The sequence below is a fragment of the Pleurodeles waltl genome, chromosome 3_1 (assembly GCF_031143425.1).
Source record: "Pleurodeles waltl isolate 20211129_DDA chromosome 3_1, aPleWal1.hap1.20221129, whole genome shotgun sequence".
Lineage (NCBI taxonomy): Eukaryota > Metazoa > Chordata > Amphibia > Caudata > Salamandridae > Pleurodeles > Pleurodeles waltl.
The window spans coordinates 437,657,804-437,676,759 of NC_090440.1; positions in this window are offsets into that span (position 1 = coordinate 437,657,804).

The following is an 18,956-nucleotide window of genomic DNA, read 5'->3' on the forward strand; positions in this document are numbered from 1 at the left end:
TACCACAGACAGTTATGAAACACAAAAAGACAATTTAAAGACCACACTGGAGACAGGTTCACAAAATGCACAGAGCGACAAGTCAAAACACAGCCACACAGTCAGGAAATATCACAGACTTCAAAGTGAAAGTGAAAGTACACCCACTGTACCAATTTTGTAAACAGGATATCCTATTACAACACTTTCTGCCTCAAATGCGGTGCGTTTTTATTGTTATGGGTCAAAATATTATGACGCTTACAGTTTTTTTTTTACGCACATGCTTAGAAATAACCCTGCATCCATATTCTGAAATATGTTTCATACTTAACCAATTTCAGGGGGTACAGTGTGGGAATTACCGCTGAGGGCCAATGGATGTTTCATGGCAATGTGCATCATATTTTGATGTATATGCGTCATTTTTTGACGCATGTGCGTCTTTTTTTACGCGTATGCATCAAAATGTCTGTCTTTAACTGGGTTTGGGTAATTTCTCATTTGTAATAGTACATGACAGTTGTGACAATACAGAGATAGGCTGATTGCACCCACATTGGGCATTACAGTGTGTGCTCAGATGTGACAGATCATACTACTGGAGACCATGATCCTCTACTTGTTGTACCGGATTTGCACTCTTCACTGACGCAATAGATGGCCAAACGTGTGGGATACAATTAGGTATTACCCAGTTTGGGCTTGTTTTCAAGAGAGGATTGCAAGGCGACCCAACTCAATACAGTAACTCATTACCTATGTATGGGTCACTGTGTGTGATTTGGCTACTACTATTGTCTCACTGTGTGACCATCACAAGATGCATTTTTGCAAATCTGCTTGTATGCATGTGGAGTCAATGTGTCCAACCCTTTGATGCTATTCAGTGTGGAAATGAGAGAGGACATGTGTTAGTCATACACAACTGCTGTGTGCTCTTCCTAGGTTTTTTGGAACATAAGCACCACCAATGACAAAACTTGCACAGGATAGTTAGCAGACGGTTGTTCATGGCAATGTTTCAAAACTTACCCATCACATGTCCTGGAATGTTGGATACTACTTCCTAGGCACTTGATTGTTTACCCACCATGAGTCAGGCATGGGAGAATACTATGTGGGTACCATGTTTGTGACACCAAGTCCCAAATATAATACACAATTGTAATGTTATGCCACAGTTGGAGTCATATAAATGAGCCATGTCTCTCCTGTGGCAGTGGAGGACCAGCAGATCAAGCAGCACGTGTTCACATATTTCCAGTGGTAAAATGCACAGAGGTGTCTGGTTCATGTGTGTGGGCCAATGTTTGGCCTGTATCATTATTGGGGTCTATGTTGTCACAGTTACATGTAGGTCTAGTCATGAGTCTGTGGAGCCATTTCCTGTATCTACAAAGTATCCTTCGCAGATCAATAGAAGGAAAGCCAATGAGGAATTGAGAACACACATGGGGATAGTCCAGCTCTGTCAATGCAGACGTGTTATGAGACTGACAACAGGGCAACCTTGGTGTGCTGACAAAGTTAATGTCTCAGGATTCTTATATCGGCAGGTGCCCTCACAACATTTGTACACAGGTTGGCTTCTAAAATTCCCACTGCATCTGGGAACATTAGTGCCTCCGTGCTGATTAATCTCACAGCTATTCACCACGCAAGCCCCATCAATATGTTGGGAGCAATGTGAATCAGCGTGTCGACTGTCAGGGTCCTAACATTTGTAGACATTTCATGCACATTATCTGACGTTGTTTGTTGTGCTGGAGGCACCATACCCAATCCATGCATACAGCCATGGTACACTGTCAATATTTGTCACCCATGCATACATGAAACCCAGACAAGGGATAGGCCATGATTCGGCTATTTGGAGACAAGTTCCCCCCCATGGTACGATAAATTAACTGATTATGCTATACAATGTATTTGAGTATGCATTGTAGACCTACCTGACACAATACCCCAGGAGGAAAGTGATGGTTGGGAAAGCAACTATGATACAAATGTACCCACAAGGATCCTTTAGGGTAACGCAAAGACAGGAACCAGTCAGGCTAACAGGATGCAGGGTCAATCAGGATCCAAACATTTAACAAGGTAAATACAGAGTGGTCAGACTGAGACTGGTCAAAGGTGGAAAAACACTGTGGAAACTGAAAACTGTGTTTCTCCTGTGTGTTGGAACGTAACACGTTAGCCCAAGGGCAGTGTTACACAGCTTATTTTTACGGCAATGCGTAACAGTGTTATAGATAAAATGGCAGCTTCTATGCTGTTCCAGGCAGCTGCAAGGGCAGTGCATGTTCAAATGGCTGGTCTCCCTGGAGGTGCTCACAGGTGTGTGCAGCATCAGTCTCTCACAAATCCTGTCAGTGAGATTCAAGTTCAAAGGGCCAACAGTACCTTTCACATGGGAAGCAATGTGCAGGTGATTACAGGTCCTACAGACTAACAGGCAGTGCATTATTTAACCTGACGTCCATGCAGACAGAAGTACAATGACTATGGCATACCATACTAAAGAGGGAAGCATACTGGATTAACATTGTGAGTCTGGGTATGTGTAGAGGAGGGATTATCTGGGGACACATATTCCCATTCCAGGGACCTCTGAAGAAGGGTGGGCTGAGACAGGGGACATGGGTGTGGCTGGACTTAGGACATGGGCTGCCATGTGCAGGGAATGTCACGTGAGCAATGCTAGTCATACCTGGGGCACTTGTGCTATCAATTTGCTGCTTATATGGAAATCTTGTCATACATAGTCCTTGCAAAGATAGGTGATGTAAGATTTACTGCTGTCAAGGGTCTAGTCATACCTTCTTGTCACCAATGCAATAGCACATCCACTGCCTCATGTATGAGGCATTTACTTCCCTTATTGACTGATGGTGTCTTAGTTGTGTGCCATATGCTGCGATGAACCATGTTGCCAACATGTATGTGTGAAATAGCTGTGGCCCTCTGCTATTGCCCTTCAAATTGGAAATGTACAGGTTACATGTCATTTACAGTGTATGTGAATGTGGCTGTACATTCATACACATCAAAATAGATTTGGATTTTTCTGTGCCCTAATCTGCATTTCAGCAATGCTCCATGAGGCTACACTCTGATTCTGATAGTTAGAGATAATGTTATGCAAAAATGATTATCCAGACCATGATATAGTGAAGAGTATAAGTGTTTATTGACATATGGTAAGACAGTGGTGATGGATGAGTAGAGTTAAAAGACATTTTGGACAATATGTTGTCTCCGACGCAATCCTGCAGCTGTGTTTGGATGGTCCCCCTCATGTTGATGGACAGCATCCTCCTCTTCCTCCTCTTCAGGCATGTGTGGGTCAGGTTCACGTAGGGGAATGATCCTTCTTACACATATGTTGTGCTGGATGGCACAGGTCAAACTTATTTTGCACACCATTTCTGGTGAGTGTGGGAGGCTGCCTCCGGTGATGTCGAGGCACCTGAATCTTGACTTCAGGATGCCAAAGGTCCTCTCTCCTATGGTGCGTGTCCTCCTATGTGCCTCATTATAGGCACGCTCTGCTGCAGTGCTTGGGTTTGCAAATGGGGTCATGATCCATGGCTGGATCCCATAACCTGATCAGCTGAAAGAGAAAATGAGTGAGAACATGTTGATGTACCTTGCACCATAATTATCACTTTGCATGGCAGTTGTTCTCTTATGTTGTCTGTGACTCATCAGTGTTTGTGTTTTTGTGTGGAATCCTAGACTTCTAGGATGTACCGTCAGCATTGGGTTGTTTCCTTATCTGAACAGGTGTTTGGCTGTTGACCGGATGTCAGAAGTATTTTTGTTGAGTTGCAGTACAGTTTGTACTCCCTTGCTTTGTGTCATGTGAAATAGGTGCCCCTGTGTCTTAACTGGGGGTGACATGATACTTCCATACACAGAAACAATTCCACAGTGGAGGTAACACGGTTGAATCTACATACCCTGGACATCCCATCCAATTTCACATATGCAATAGAATTATTTAACCGTGAGATTTGGCAAGGTGACAATGTACAACACATCTCCACATGTTGTCAGCACTGACGTGTTAACAATTGACTATGCACTAATTTCACATGTTGACAAGTTCACTGCAGACCTATTTCTCTGCCCTTGCCAAGTCGACTCAGGTTGTAACGTGTACCTATACTACTGAACATGTTCTAGTTCAGATGGCTAACTTGGTTGTGAGGTTGTCATTTTGAGTTTCAGAAGGTCCGTATGCCTGTACATCTGTTGTGTGTGTGTTAATTTGTCGCAATGCGTATGTGTAGGAATGTGCACTTTCAATATTGTCCCATCAAGATGTGTTCTTCGCACAGTCCACTTGCTTATTGGTAGTGGGCAATGTGAGAGCAGGAGTGATGTGAGATATTGGTACAGCCTCAATGATTGCATGTGACCTTCATTGTAGTCATCATCATGCTATGTGTGTCATAGTGTTTGACCTGCAGCAAAACAAATTACACACCCCTTGCACAGTACGTATTGGTTGGAAGGGTGTTTGATTGAGTGTTATTGATGTGATATTGAAAGATTAATCTTCCAAAATGTACTGCCAGTTGGGGCCATGTCTTTGTCATTTTGTTGTTTTAAATTGTCCCCTTGGGTCTGTGGAGTGGCATCTGTTGTTATTTGGAACTGTCATTTGTACCTAGATGTGTATCCTATTGGGTGAGGATATCAAACATGCCTAGCGGTGTCACTACCTCATTGTCTTCCTGTCCACGTGTCGATGTTGTGGTGCATGCGTTGTGTGTCCTAGAGGGTTGCTGTGCAGTGTGTATATAACTGGGTTTCTGTACTTACCAACAAGTAGGCCATTTCCATATCGTCCATCCTGGGAGAGTTGATTGATGGTGCTTTGACGGAAGATGAATGAATCATGTACACTCCCAGGATACTTTGCCACGATGTTGGTGATCAATCCCCGGTAATCCACTATGGCCTGCACATTGATTGAGTGTGTGTGCTTCCTGTTGCGGTATAGATGTTCGGTTGCAGCATGTGGCACAAGGCGTACATGTGTGCAGTCAATAGCACCAAGGACGTGTGGGAAGCCATTAATTTGGTAAAACCCCTGTTTTGTCTCCTGCTGCTTCTGCTGTGTGTTGGGGAAGCTGATGTGGCGGGTGTGAGGGAGATGATAGCATCCAGTACCTTGGGTAGGAAGGCGGAGAATGATGGCTGTGAGATTCCAGCATCCAGGGCACCAGTAGTTTGAAAGGAGACACTTGTCAACATGTGGAGTACAGCTAGCAGCTTGGTTTCTGGTGGAATGGTGCGGGTGTCTGCAAGCTGGGTGTCAACTGTGGCTCAATGTTGCACAGCAGCTGCTGAATGGCTTGCCAGTTGAGCCTCTACCTTTGAATGATGTCTTGTTGGCAGAGTCCCAGAAGGGTTGTCCTGGTGCGGAATATCCTCTCCTGCCTTCTGCGTTGCCTTTGGGGTCCCTGCTGGTGTTGTGGAAGCTGCTGTTGTTGGTCCTGTGCTCTGCGTCTGCGTGCATGCTGGAAGAAAAGCACCTCCATGTCTTCCTTTTGGAGCTCTGATATTGCTTTTGTGTGTTTTCAGTAAGTACAGGTGTGTTTGCCCCATTTTAATGCCTGCCCTGACCCAGGCATTATTTTTTGATGCAAATCATTTTCCGCCTCCAGGCCATGCATAATTTTTGCACAGTAGCATAAATAAAGCGCACTGTAGTTTAAGTCATTTTTTGGACGGGAATGTCTACTTTGCATGTCATTAACGCAAGGCAGTTTCCCGCATCCAGAAAATGACGCACATGGTGGAATTTTGGCATTCGCGGGGTCAAAGTTTAAATATGGTGCACGGTTTGCGCTGATTGTGCTTCAAAATGTTTGACGCACATTCGGCGCAAACAGAGTATAAATATGCCCCTTATTTCTTTTGAAAATTCACATCTTGACTTGTGTATGTTGGATTTTTGCCATTTTGGCCTTGTTTGATTTAGATAAATATTACCTATTTTTCTAAACTGGTGTGGTGTCCATTTTGTATTGTTTTCACTGTATTAATGTGTGTGTTGGGGTGCAAATACTTTACACATTGCTTGTGGGATAAGCCTTCCTGCTCGTGCCAAGCTACCAAGGGGGCGAGTGGGGGTTAAAAAGGTGTGTTTCTCCTTTGCCCTTACTAGAGTAAGGGTCCTTGTTTGGGCAGGGGGTAACCTGACTGCCAGCCAAAGACCTTATTTCTAACATTGGTGATCAGCGGTGAGGATTGGACTTGTATTTGTACTTGACATACAGTGATTAAGTGTACACTACTGTTTTCAGTGCAGACCATTACGTGGCCACATAGTACTTGTTTTTGCTTTTTCTCTTTTTTAATTTTTGTTCCTGCTTCCGTATTTTTGGTGATCTTTTTGTTGATTTTTGAACTTCTCTTTGGGAACTCTTTTTTCTGCTTGGAACTTTGCACTTTTTGACTTGCCATATGCCACAATCAGGAGATTCACCAGCCGGAGCTGTTTTTGAGTTAGGGAAATCGGAAAGTTACACATTTGTTCAACTGAAACAGCTCTGTAAGGATCTTGCCTGTCCCATTAAGAGTTCCACCAGGAAAGAGGAGATGCAAGAGGCACTGCGGGCCTGGGTAACAGCCAAGGAGGCTGGGGGGCACACGGAGAAGGAGGATGAGGATGAGGAGGTGCAAAGTGTTCACACTGGTGTAGTGAAGGTAACTGTTATGCCTGGGGGGAGGGTCTCTAGGGCAGGTAGCAGTGTGTCACCCAATGGTTTGACTCCTGAAGAGTTGCAGGACAGAAGGCAGAGAGGGTGCACCTACTTGAATTAGAGTAAGCTTAAGATGGAAGAGAGGAGGTTGGCCATTGAAGAGAGAAAGATGCTCTTGGCTCATGAGCTCAGCTTAAAGGAGCTGGACCAGAGGAGCCAGTCTAGCAGAGATGGTAGCAGCAGTACCGCAGTGTGCCTGAGAGGAGGGTACACATTCCTAAAGATGTAGTGAAGATTTATAAGAAAGAGGATGACATATACTTGTAGATTAAGGGGTATTAGTCTGCTCTCTACAGGAACATGGTCCCTGAAGCACATTGGGGGGCGGTCTGTGGAAGCACTTTGAGGTAGAGGGGAGGGACACTCTGACGTCCTTAGGGGATCCTCAGGGGCTCACTTACTCTATCATGAAGGACACCCTACTCACAAGATATGGTCTCACCCCTGAGTAGTACAACGACAAGTTTAGTTCCTACAAAAAGAAGGAATCCCAAACATGGTTAGAATGTGTTGACCCTTTTTGCAGGTCACTGGATGGTTGGGTAAAGGGTAGTAAGGGTAGTAAGATAACAACTTTTGAGGGGCTGTACAATTTGATTACTTGGGAGCATGTGTATAGTCTTTGTTTTCCAGAGCTGCACCAGCACCTGATTGACAGCAAGCTGACTGACCCCAGGAAGCTTGCACAGAAAGCAAACCGTTGGGAGAGCACCAGAGTCCAGAGAAGGTTTGGGGGTTACCACGCCAAGGGTGGGCAGGGTCTCTCTCAGAAGAATAAGGGCAGTACGGGTAAACAGCAGGAGTTCTCTAAAGGGCCCCAACCTAGTTCCCAGGGTAAGGATTCCCAGCCCCCAGTTGAAAAAAAACCTTTGTTTTCTAAAGGGAAACCTGCAGAGTGGGGTTCCTGCAAATGTTGTGCATGTGGCGGGGGTCATGTGAGGAGGTGACCCCAAATGTCCCAAGTGGACACCAGCACCCACTGGTGCTCAGTCACAAGATTAGGCCAGTGTAGCCCTTGGGGAGGAGTTGGTTCCAGGTGGGTGGGATCCAGCTGAGATGACCCTTGTCTCACTGTGTGACATTGAGATGGTCCAGAGAACCCTTGTACCTTACAACACTAAGAAGTACAGGGAGTGGGTGACCACCAATGGACAAAGGGTGGAGGTTCTGAGAGTCACAGGAGCCAGTGTGACTACTAAAGAAGTCACCTGGTGTACTTCACCAAGTAGTTGCAGTAGACAACTCAGAACACCTGTGCAGAGTGGCACAGGTTCATTTTGAAAGTGGGAGGGTCTCAGGTGCCTTGTGTGTAGCTGTGAGTCCAACCATGACTGTAGATTGTCTGCTTGGCAATGACCTGGAGGATTCCCCTTGGAAGGAGGTGGAACATTGGTCTTACTTGGAGATGTTAGGTCTGCCTGGGTGGGTGTGTGTGTCCACCCTGTCAATGACAGCCCGTAAGGGTGATCAGGAGACCCTGGAGCCTGAAAGAGTGGCCCAGGTGTCTTCCAGAAGGAGGAAGGGCAAGGGGTGCGGGAAACCCACTCCAGAAGTTCCCATGGTCAAGGAGGAGGTTGAACCTGAAGGGATGCCCTGGAGCCTGCAGGGGAACAAGTGGCTGAACTGGGGGAGGTCCCTGAGCTGACTCAGTAGCAGCAAGAAGGGGGACCCACCAGGGAGGCATTCTGTGAGGCACAGAAGATATGCCCTACCCTGCAGGGCTTGTGGCAGCAGGCTGCAGACCAGGCATCTGAAAAGAAGCCTGGATCGCACTGAGCCTAAGGTTGCTGAGCCTCGGTCAGCCTGTGTGCAGGTGGTACCCCAGTGCTTCAGAGCCTTCCTACTGGGCCTGGCTCTTGATATGAATTTAGCTGGTCATTTGGGGCAGGACAAGACCTTTGAGCGGCTTGTCACCCACTTCTACTGGCTCTAAATGCACAGGCACTCAGATGCACACTGTAGGCCTTGCCAAACTTGTCAGGCAAGTGGCAAGAGTGGGGGAAATGTAAGGCTCCCCTCCAACTTTTTTCCTGTTGTCAGAACCCCCTTTGAAAGGGTTGGCATTGACATTGTGGGGCCTCTGGATCCCAAGACAGCCATGGGCAACAGGTTCTTCCTGGTCTTCGTAGACCATCCCACCCGGTACCAAGAAGTGATTCTTGGAGGTCAATCACCTCCCCTGTGGTGAAACGTGCATTGATGATGGTTTTTACCCGCATGGAGTTCCCCAAGGATGTGGTATCTGATAAGGTTAACAACTTAATATCAACATATATGAAGTCTCTGTGGATGAAGAGTGGGGTGACATATCAGTTCACCACTCTTTACCACCCCCAAAGTAACAGTCTGGTTGAGAGATTCAACTGTACCCTGAAAGGTATGATCAAGGGCCTGTCATAGCCCTAGAGGTGTAAGTGGGACGTCCTCCTGCAATGGCTTCTGTTTGCCTACAGGAAGGTGCCTCACAAGGGCCTTGGATTTAGCCCCATTGAGTTACTGTATGGCCACCCTGTCAGGGGAGCTTTGAGTCTGTGTAGGGAAGGCTTAGAGAAAGCCTCAAGAAACACCCCAACCCCCAGATGTATTCAGTTCCATGCTGGCTTTTAGGGACCAGACAACTTGCTTCAGGAAGCTCGCCCAAGGGAACCTGGAAGCAAGCCAGGAAGATATGAAGCACTGGTATGACCAGAATGCCACTCTGCTTGAGTTCCAGCCTGGCCAAAAGGTTTGGGTGATGGCTCCAGTGGAGCCAAGAGTTCTACAAGATAAGTGGACTGGGCCATTTGAGATAGTGAAGCGCAAGAGTGAGGTCATGTATCTGGTGAACTTGCGGACTCCCAGAAACCTTTTGAGGGTCCTACATGTCAACTGCCTCAAGCCTCATTTTGAGAGGACAGAGATAACAATTCTGTTGGTAACAGATGATCGGGTGGAGAAAGAGAGTGAGCCTCTTCCTGACCTCCTGTCTGCCAAAGAGAAGGATGGTTCAGTGGAGGGTGTGAACCTCTCCCCCTCACTGACCCCAGAGCAACAAAGGGACTTTCACTAACTGTTGGGACAGCTTGCCTCTCTATTTTCCTTAACCCCAGGGGTCACTCCTCTGTGTACACATTATGTGGACACCGGGGGCAGTCCTCCTGTGAAACATAAGGTTTACAGAATGACTGACGAAGTTATGGCCAACATAAAGGGTGAGGTTACCAAAATGTTAGCACTTGGGGTAATTGTGTTCTCCAGTAGCTCTTGGGCCAGCCCGGTGGTCTTGGTCCCAAATGCTGATGCTCCTGGTGCCACTGCAGAACTCAGGTTCTGTGTGGATTACCGGGGACTCAAGCGGTCACTAAGACTGACGCCATCCCCATTCCCCGAACTGATGAGCTCATTGATCGGTTATGGGCTGCCAAATATCTAAGTACCTTTGACTTGACTTCTGGATATCGAAATATTGCTCTGACAGATGCGGCTAAGGAGAGGTCTGCAGTTTCCACTCCAGATGGGCAATACCACTTTAGGATGATGCCCTTTGGAATGACTAATGCCTCTGCCACCTTTCAGAAATTAGTTAACCAGGTGTTGGCTGGACTAGATGATTTCAGTGCAGCCTACCTGGATGACATTGCTGTGCTCAGCTCCACTTGGGAGGAGTGCTTGCAGCACCTCTGCAAAGTGTTAGAAGCCTTGCAGAAGGCAAACCTCAATATTAAGGCTAGCAAGTGCCAAATAGGGCTTGGATCTGTGGTGTACTTGAGACACCAGGTGGGGAGTGGCCAGGTGGCACCTCTACAGCCAACGATTGACACCATTCTGGCTTGGGAGCCTTCCAAGACCCAGACTGAGGTGAGAGCCTTTTTAGATCTCACTGGATACTATGGGAGGTTTGTCAGGAGTTGCTCCCTTGACTTATTTAAACTCCAAAAAGCAGCCCAGAAAGGTGATATGGACTGAGGCTTGCCAGACAGCTTTTGATGCCTTGAAGACAGCCATGTGTACGGCAACAGTGCTGAAGACACCTTACTTCACTAAATAATTTGTTGTGCAGACTGATACTTCAGAGCCTTGTGTAGGAACATTGTTATCACATCCTAGACCCACCTGTAGCCTTCATTAGTAGGAGGTTACTTCCCCGGGAATATAGGTGGAGTGCAATTGAGCATGAGGATTTTTCTTGGGTCAGGGCGCTGAAGAAGCTAAGATCCTACTTGTTTGGTACTCACTTCCTGGCTCGGACCAAAAACAGGCCCCTCAGATGGTTAATGCAGATGAGGGGTGAGAATCTAAAACTCCCCTACAGGTGATGGACTTTTCAGTGGAACACCACCCTAGAACAGAATACACCAATGCTGATGGTCTGTCCAGATTCTTCCGCCTTGGTGATGAGAACTCCCATGAGGCTGCGTAGTTCTCGGCAGCTACCCCTCCTCCTGACCACACACAAATAATGACGTTCCTTGACCAAGTCACACTACCTAGGATCCTGGCAACAGAAAGGGAATGTCTCAAGGACCCTATATCCTCTAATGAAAAGCGAGAAGCAATCAGAGCCCTGGCACATAACAAAACACCTTGTCCAGACAGCCTGCTGGTGGAATTGTACTCTACCTATGCAGCTAAGCTGCTCCCACGTCTGGAGAAACTATGTAATACCTCTTTTACAGCAGGTATTGTCCCCCCAAAAACGCTTGAGGCATTACTGACCTCTCACTTAAAACCCGGTAGACCGCCCTCTGAAATGCCATCTTACAGGCCAATATCCATATTAATACAGTATAAAAGATTCTCAGTAAGATCCTAGCAGCCTGACTACTTCCTTTCCTTCCCCGTTTACTCAACACAGACCAGAGCAGTTTTGTACCTTGGTGAAACACCTCATTGAACATACTTGTCTACATAGGCTAATGGATGCCGCAAGTGACACTATCTGAATGCGGGCTGCCTCTCACTAGATATACAATAAGCATTTCACATCCTCAGTTGGGACTAATTATTGGCAGGCCTAGCGGCATTCAGGCTACCAGCTGAATACCTTAGATAGGTACGTTTGCTATACACGGAACCAATGGCTAGAGTTGGACGGGTCATCTCATATCATTCACCTATAATGTAGCCTGGGGTACCAGGCAGGGGTGCCCTTTGTCGTCACTCTTATTTGTGCTAGTGTTGGAACCCTTGGCACATCTCATCTGGCGTACCACAAATAGCAGGGGCATTACACTGAACCACTGGGTCCACTCGACATCGCTCTATGCAGATGATATGATCCTTTATTACAGAGATTTATGAATCAACCTGGTCTTGGCCACAGATCTATTATCCAAATTCTGTGGCTTCTCTGATCTACAGGTTAATGCCAATAAATCCTATGCATTTTCCTTTAATGATACACACACAGATCTAATGGTACACTTTGTCGTCGTCCACATTAAAGCAGTCCCAACCTGCTTTTGATACCTCGGTATGCACATATATAAAGAGCAACCAGACATATTAGCAGGCAACATAGAAAAGGAGATGGCAGGGGCCCGATCGCAGGTAGCCTTCTGGTCCACTCTACCACTGTCTGTGACTGGCCAATTATCACTGTCAAAAATGGAACTGCTGTCACATTTATTATATTATTTTACAAACCTACTGATTGTAGTACCGCCCCAAACATTTAAAGTCATTAACTCCATATAAATAGACCTGATTTGGGGTAGCGGATGACGGAGAGTGAGCATTAAGAAACTACACTGACCCTCAGATGAGGGAGGTCTATGAGCCCCAGATTTTAAGGCCTCCTGCAAAGCTGGACAATTACAATGGGTTGCATATTGGCTCACTGGCCGTAATTTGGAGGAGATAAAGTATACAGTCGACATGCTCCAACATGAATGTCAAACTCTAACCTCTTGTTATGCACAGCCCTTACATACTGGAAGATGGCACTACAATACACAAACTACTCGAACCCCTACTTTCCAAATGTATGATTGCATGGGCTCCCAACATCCACAGGCACCCTATTGGCCCGCAGGTGGTGCCCTTAGGAACAAGGTGGGTCATGGACACTGGGAGACCTATTTGATGATGGCAAACTATAGACTTTACGCAAACTCACAGACCTCTTGAAACACTGTTTCTCATTCATTCTAGTGTTGTGGCCTATATCCGTGAATACTGGGCACCAGAAGGATTGGAGCCACAAACAAATGAAATATTGCATGCATTACACACCATGGGACATGGCAGGCATCTGATTAGCCTCTATACTGAAGTCTTTGCGCGCACCTCCAAACACCACTCGACTCTCTCAAATTAAAATGGGAGGCGACCTACACAGAGTATTTACTGATAAAAAATGGAGCTTTCTCCTGAAATATGCCAAGATACTCTCCCGCAATAAACAATTTAAGTTCATACAGTTCTTAATTCTGCACAGAGCGTAACTCACGCCACACAGACTTAATGTGATGTTTCCCAAAACTCCGATGCCACTTCACAGACGCTCACTTCTTGCACATGATGCGAACATGCCACTTACTGGTCACAAGAAGGGTACTACTCCACAACTTAACAGGCATGAATCACTGGCATACATCCAGGCTATTTCCTCGATCCTCCAGCTCCAAAATCAACGCATGATTCATTAATTTGGCTCTCCTTTTAGCAAAGCGTCTATTGAATAGACATTGGAAATCCTCATGAGTACCACCATTATCTCAATGTCAGGACGAAGTCATACAATGGGGGAAGGCAGAAAACATGGCAATATGCTGCAAAGAATACAGGGGGTTACGTAAAAGACCAATCTCAATGCAATGGGATGCCATACTGGAAGCATTTCGTGAAGGGGATGAAGATGTAAATGATGGGGGCTCTTAATGCACGCTGTCCTCCCCACCATAGTACAACCCCGAATAGCCCTGCTAGCAAACTCCTTCCATACCATTTCCTTCTCCCCCCCACCACCCATAAGTATAGTGGTCATAGAATCATTTACCATATATAGGCTCTTTTACACAAACAAATACTCGAATATGTGACTACAGGGTTACTTTATTGCAAAGTGACCATCCATATCAGCAACATTACCATCAGACTGAAAAGCAGAAGACAATTGGGGGGTAGGAACAGGACCATTTATTACTGTTTTTTTGTTGTTGTATGATGTTGAATGTTGCATTGATGATTCAAACATAATATATATGAGTAACCAAATGTACGGCTTAAAGAATGAAACAATTTGACAGATCAATATGTTACATTGCTAATGAAAAGATGTATGCACTATGATATATAAGAGCAATAAAGTTTGTGTTAAGAAAAGAGAGTGGCAGAGAAAAGAGAGGAGGACTGTGATAGGCAAGCGCTATAGTGGTCTGTGACCAAAGAGTTGATCTGTAAGGAGAGAGGTAGTTACAGGGTAGGAGGATGGTCAAGCGAGAGATGTACAGTGATAGGAGAGAGGGGCAGTTGCACAAGTGAAGGGCAATGGAGGGAGAGCTTGGCAGTGCTGTGGGCAGTGTCAGGAGAGGTAGGCTATGATCTCAAGCAGCGCTTTGTGGAAAAGCAGGCTATGGGAGGCATTGACATGACTGAGAACGGCAATGAGAAGTAAATATGTTGAATGTAATGACCCAGTTCAGCTCCATTAGTTCCTCACTGCAGTCTCTACTGATCCAACAATTTAGTAAGCTTCCATTTCTCAACACCTAACTGGCCTTCTCATTATTTAATCCTGCACACCAAATTCAATGTTATCCAGACAAACATTTTTGTCTGGGAAGACTTGGCCTTATAAAGTTTGAAGACATCTCCGAAAGCCATTTACTTTGTAACCAAATGAGTGATGTACCAGTTTAGGTATGACTCTAATCCATTGTAGAAGCATCAGTAGGAGAAGGTATCATGGACAGTGTTAATAGTGGAAGACCTTCTTTATAACTGTTAGAAATGGGGTCTTTGCTTGGCAGTTAGGTTGCCCCCTCACCAAGCAAGGACCCTCACTCTACTCAGGGTAAAAGAGAATCACCCTCAGCTAACCCCCGTTCACCCCCTTAGTAACTTGGCACGAGCAGTAGGCTTAACTTCAGCCTGCTAGGTGGAAAGTATTTGTACCAACACACACAGTAACTTAATGAAAACACTACAAAATGACACAACAAAGGTTTAGAAAAATAGAGAATATTTATCTAAACAAAACAGGACCAAAACGACAAAAATCCACAAAACACAAGTCAAGTTATTACTAAGAATTCAAAAAGAGTCCTCATGTAATTTTACACACAATGCTAATGCTGTTAGCGTGAAAATGTACCTTGAGTGCATCAAAAATGATCCTGCACGGGCGAGTGTGTCAAAAAGGGCTTGCAATGCATTGATTTCACTCATGAGAAAAACCATGCGTAGTTTCTCCTTTAGTCGGGTCAGCGTGCGTTTCTTCTCTCCGCAGGAGACTGATGCATCGATCCGGTTAGCACTCTCGGGTCCAAGCAGGCCTTGCGTCGTTTTTACACCCCCAGCTGTGGTTGGGTCAGAAATTCAGCCGCATGATGGCCGGAAAACCACACAGCACGGGTTACGATCTCACCAGCTTCCGTCATCGATGCTGCGCGTCATTTTTCCAGCCATGGGCGTCGATCTTCTGGTCGCATTGCAGACGAGCGTCGATTTTCAGCTGCGAAGCCGGCAGTGCGTCAATTTTTCAGCTGCAGATCGTAGTTGTGGCAATCTTTTCCCCGCACAGCAGTCTGTACGTGGATTACTCACTCTTGGGCTGCCAACTTCTCTTCTCAGTGCCCCAGGAACTGGATGGACACCACTTGGCAGAGTAGGAGCTTCTCCGGAGGCTCCAGGTGCCGGCAGAGAGAAGTCTTTGCTGTCCCTGAGACTTCAAATAACAGGAGGCAAACTCTAAATCAAGTCCTTGGAGATCTTCACAAGAAGAAAGGTAACACAAAGTCCAGTCTTTGTCCTCCTGCACAGGCAGAAGCAGCAACTGCAGGATAGCTCCACAAAGCACAGTCACAGGTAGGGCAGTTCTTATTCCTCAGCTCTTCAGCTCCTCTCCAGGCAGAGGTTACTCTTGGTTTCCAGAAGTGTTCTAAAGTCTGTGCTTTTGGGTGCCCTTCTTATACCCATGTTGCCCTTTGAAGTAGGTCTACTTCAAAGTCTCTCTTGTTTGTGAAATCCTGTCTTGCCCAGGCCAGCCCCCAGACACACACCAGGGGGTTGGAGGCTGCATTGTGTGAGGGCAGGCACAGCCCTTTCAGGTGTGAGTGACCACTCCTCCTCTCCCTCCTAGCACATCAGGAAATGCAGACTACACCCCAGCTCCCTTTGTGTCACTGTCTAGTGAGAGGGGCAACCAGCCCAACTGTCAAACTAGCCCTGATAGGGAATCCACAAACAGGCAGAGTCACAGAAATGGTTAAAGCAAGAAAATGCTCACTTTCTAAAAGTGGCATTTTCAAACACACAATCTTAAAATCAACTTTACTAAAAGGTGTATTTTTAACTTGCGAGCTCAGAGACCCCAAACTCCACATGTCTATCCGCTACCAAAGGGTATCTACACTTTAATCAGATTTAAACATGTTAACTTATGGGAGGGACAGGCCTTGCAACAGTGAAAAACGAATTTAGCAATATATCACTGTTAGGACATATAAAACACATTACTATATGTCCTACCTCACCATATACTGCACCCTGCCCTTGGGGCTACCTAGGGCCTACCTTAGGGGTGCCTTACATGTAAGAAATAGGAAGGTTTAAGCCTGGCAAGTGGGTACAATTGCCAAGTCAAATTTCCAGTTACAAACTGCACACACAGACACTGCAGTGGCAGGTCTGAGACATGATTACAGGGCTACTAATGTGGGTGGCACAACCAGTGCTGCAGGCCCACTAGTAGCATTTGATTTACAGGCCCTGGGCACCTCTAGTGCACTGTACTAGGGACTTACTTAGTAAATCAAATACCCCAATCATAGATAAACCAATCAACCATACAAATTACACAGAGAGGATATGCACTTTAGCACTGGTTAGCAGTGGTAAAGTGCTCAGAGTTCAAAAGCCAACAGCAACAGGTCAGAACAATAGGAGGCAGGAGGTAAAAATATTGGGGATGACCCTGCATAAGCAAAAAAGTGCAACAATAACCTTGTTGAATTTGAGGATCATGGTCAGCTTTAAATAGAAAGTATCATTTATGTCCAACACTTTTGGCATTAGCTAAAGTGGTTTGTTGTATAACGGCCAGCTAATGGGAAGAAACCATGTGTTCCATGAGCATCATCTCTGGCACTGAAACGTGCCTAGATTACTAAACTTAAAATGAAGAATGAAAATAGTGAAATACGTTATCCATTTACTTTTGGGGAAATTACAAAATTTAATGAGATTAAATTCCCTTTCAAATGTTGACATTTTCATGAAGTGAATAGAAGGATTCAGGCTACTTTCTTTATTTTATCATGTCTATGATTTTCTTTTCGAATGTCATCCAGATATTGATATAAATACCAAATAGTCGGATACAGTGCTGAGTAACGGTTCTAACGTCAGATGCATCAATAGATAAAATATTGACTTAATCTACAAGGTAGGTCATATACCATCTTTCTTAAAACATTAAATATATAAAGACAGGTTGAGTTGACAAACAGATTATTCAGCAGAGAACATTTCACAGTTGTGTTTCTTCAGTAATGCTGCGTTCAGTGTGATGGGGTCCTTGGATCTTTCATCTCCTTTTCCAGTCTCAAATTAGAAGCCAAAAAATTGATTGATTTTCAATAACGTAGTCAGCTTTCATTTAAAAAAAAAAAACTTCCTTTCAGCTCTCTAGAGTAATTCACTTTAAGTGCTGCAGACTTGAATACAGAAGAACAATTCAAATTGTAGGACAAGGACGTTTCAGCAAGAGAGCAAATCCCTAGTTCAGACCACTCACCGAAAACCCCAAGTTACAAAGACAAAAACACAGATTTTGGTAGCACTCTGATAAAGCAGCCGTATATTTTATGTATTTTAAATATGAGATGACAGGGACCATAACATGGCTATTGCAGAATGTCATTTGATTGAGTTGCAGCGTATACAGATGCAATAATCCCCACATTTTATTTCTTACTGAAAAACTATGTAATCCTCATACTTCCATATTTCATAAATTAAGGCAGATATTGCAAATACATATTTAGATTTGGACATAATACACAAAACTAACTATATGCTGTAACAGTGTATTCATTGCCACCTTCATAGTGGCCTTTAAAAATATTAATTTAAACATTATTTAGTTTTTGAAATTTTGGGGAATACTAATGGTTGCAAATGCTCCAATTCAGAGTTTACTACTGTATCAATGTTTTTCTTATTTACTATTCCTCTTTTATTAGTTAGAAAACATTTTCTGACTCCTAAATTGGGATGCTGAATGGATACTCATTGATTATCTGAAAGAGGCATGTTGTAGGTGTCCCTTCTTAATGCTGGATCATTGTCAATATATCAAAGATGTGCAACCAAAATCTGGCTCTAAAACATTGATTTTTCACTTACTCCTCAAAGTAACTGGTAACTGATTAGCAAAAGGCATGGGGTCCCATAGGGAACCCTTCCACTTTGTGAATGTAAAGTGGTATTGGGAACCACTGCCTCCTTGTAAACAAACTACAAAAATAAATAAACGTTTCTTTTGCTACGCAGTCCATATATTTTAAGGAAAATGGGCTCCATTCCAAAAAATGTTTGCTTTATTAAAAACCAATCACAGGCATGGTATTCTACTGACACCCAGCAGGCCACAATCCTTGTGATGGCCTCCAATCTCAGTGAATCCGCATTTGTGACTTATCTCATTAATACGCATGAGGTAGATTGATTTCTAACCCATGAGTCATAATTTTAAGACCCAACCTATTAGTACAAAGGCTGGGTCTTAAAAATCTTACTGATCTTAAACTGCAACCAGTATTTTGTGATGAGTAAATACTATATGTGGCCCATAATTCTGGATTACAAAAGTCAAAGGTTACAATCCTCTAAATGGCTATACAGCCATGGCTGCATGTACATCAATAACTAACGTTATGATAATTATTAATCGATCACACCTTTGAATATCAGTAATATGTTCTGAGTCCATGCCAAGACATCCATGCATTAAAATAAGCTGCATTGAAAGTGAAGGAAGTTACATAT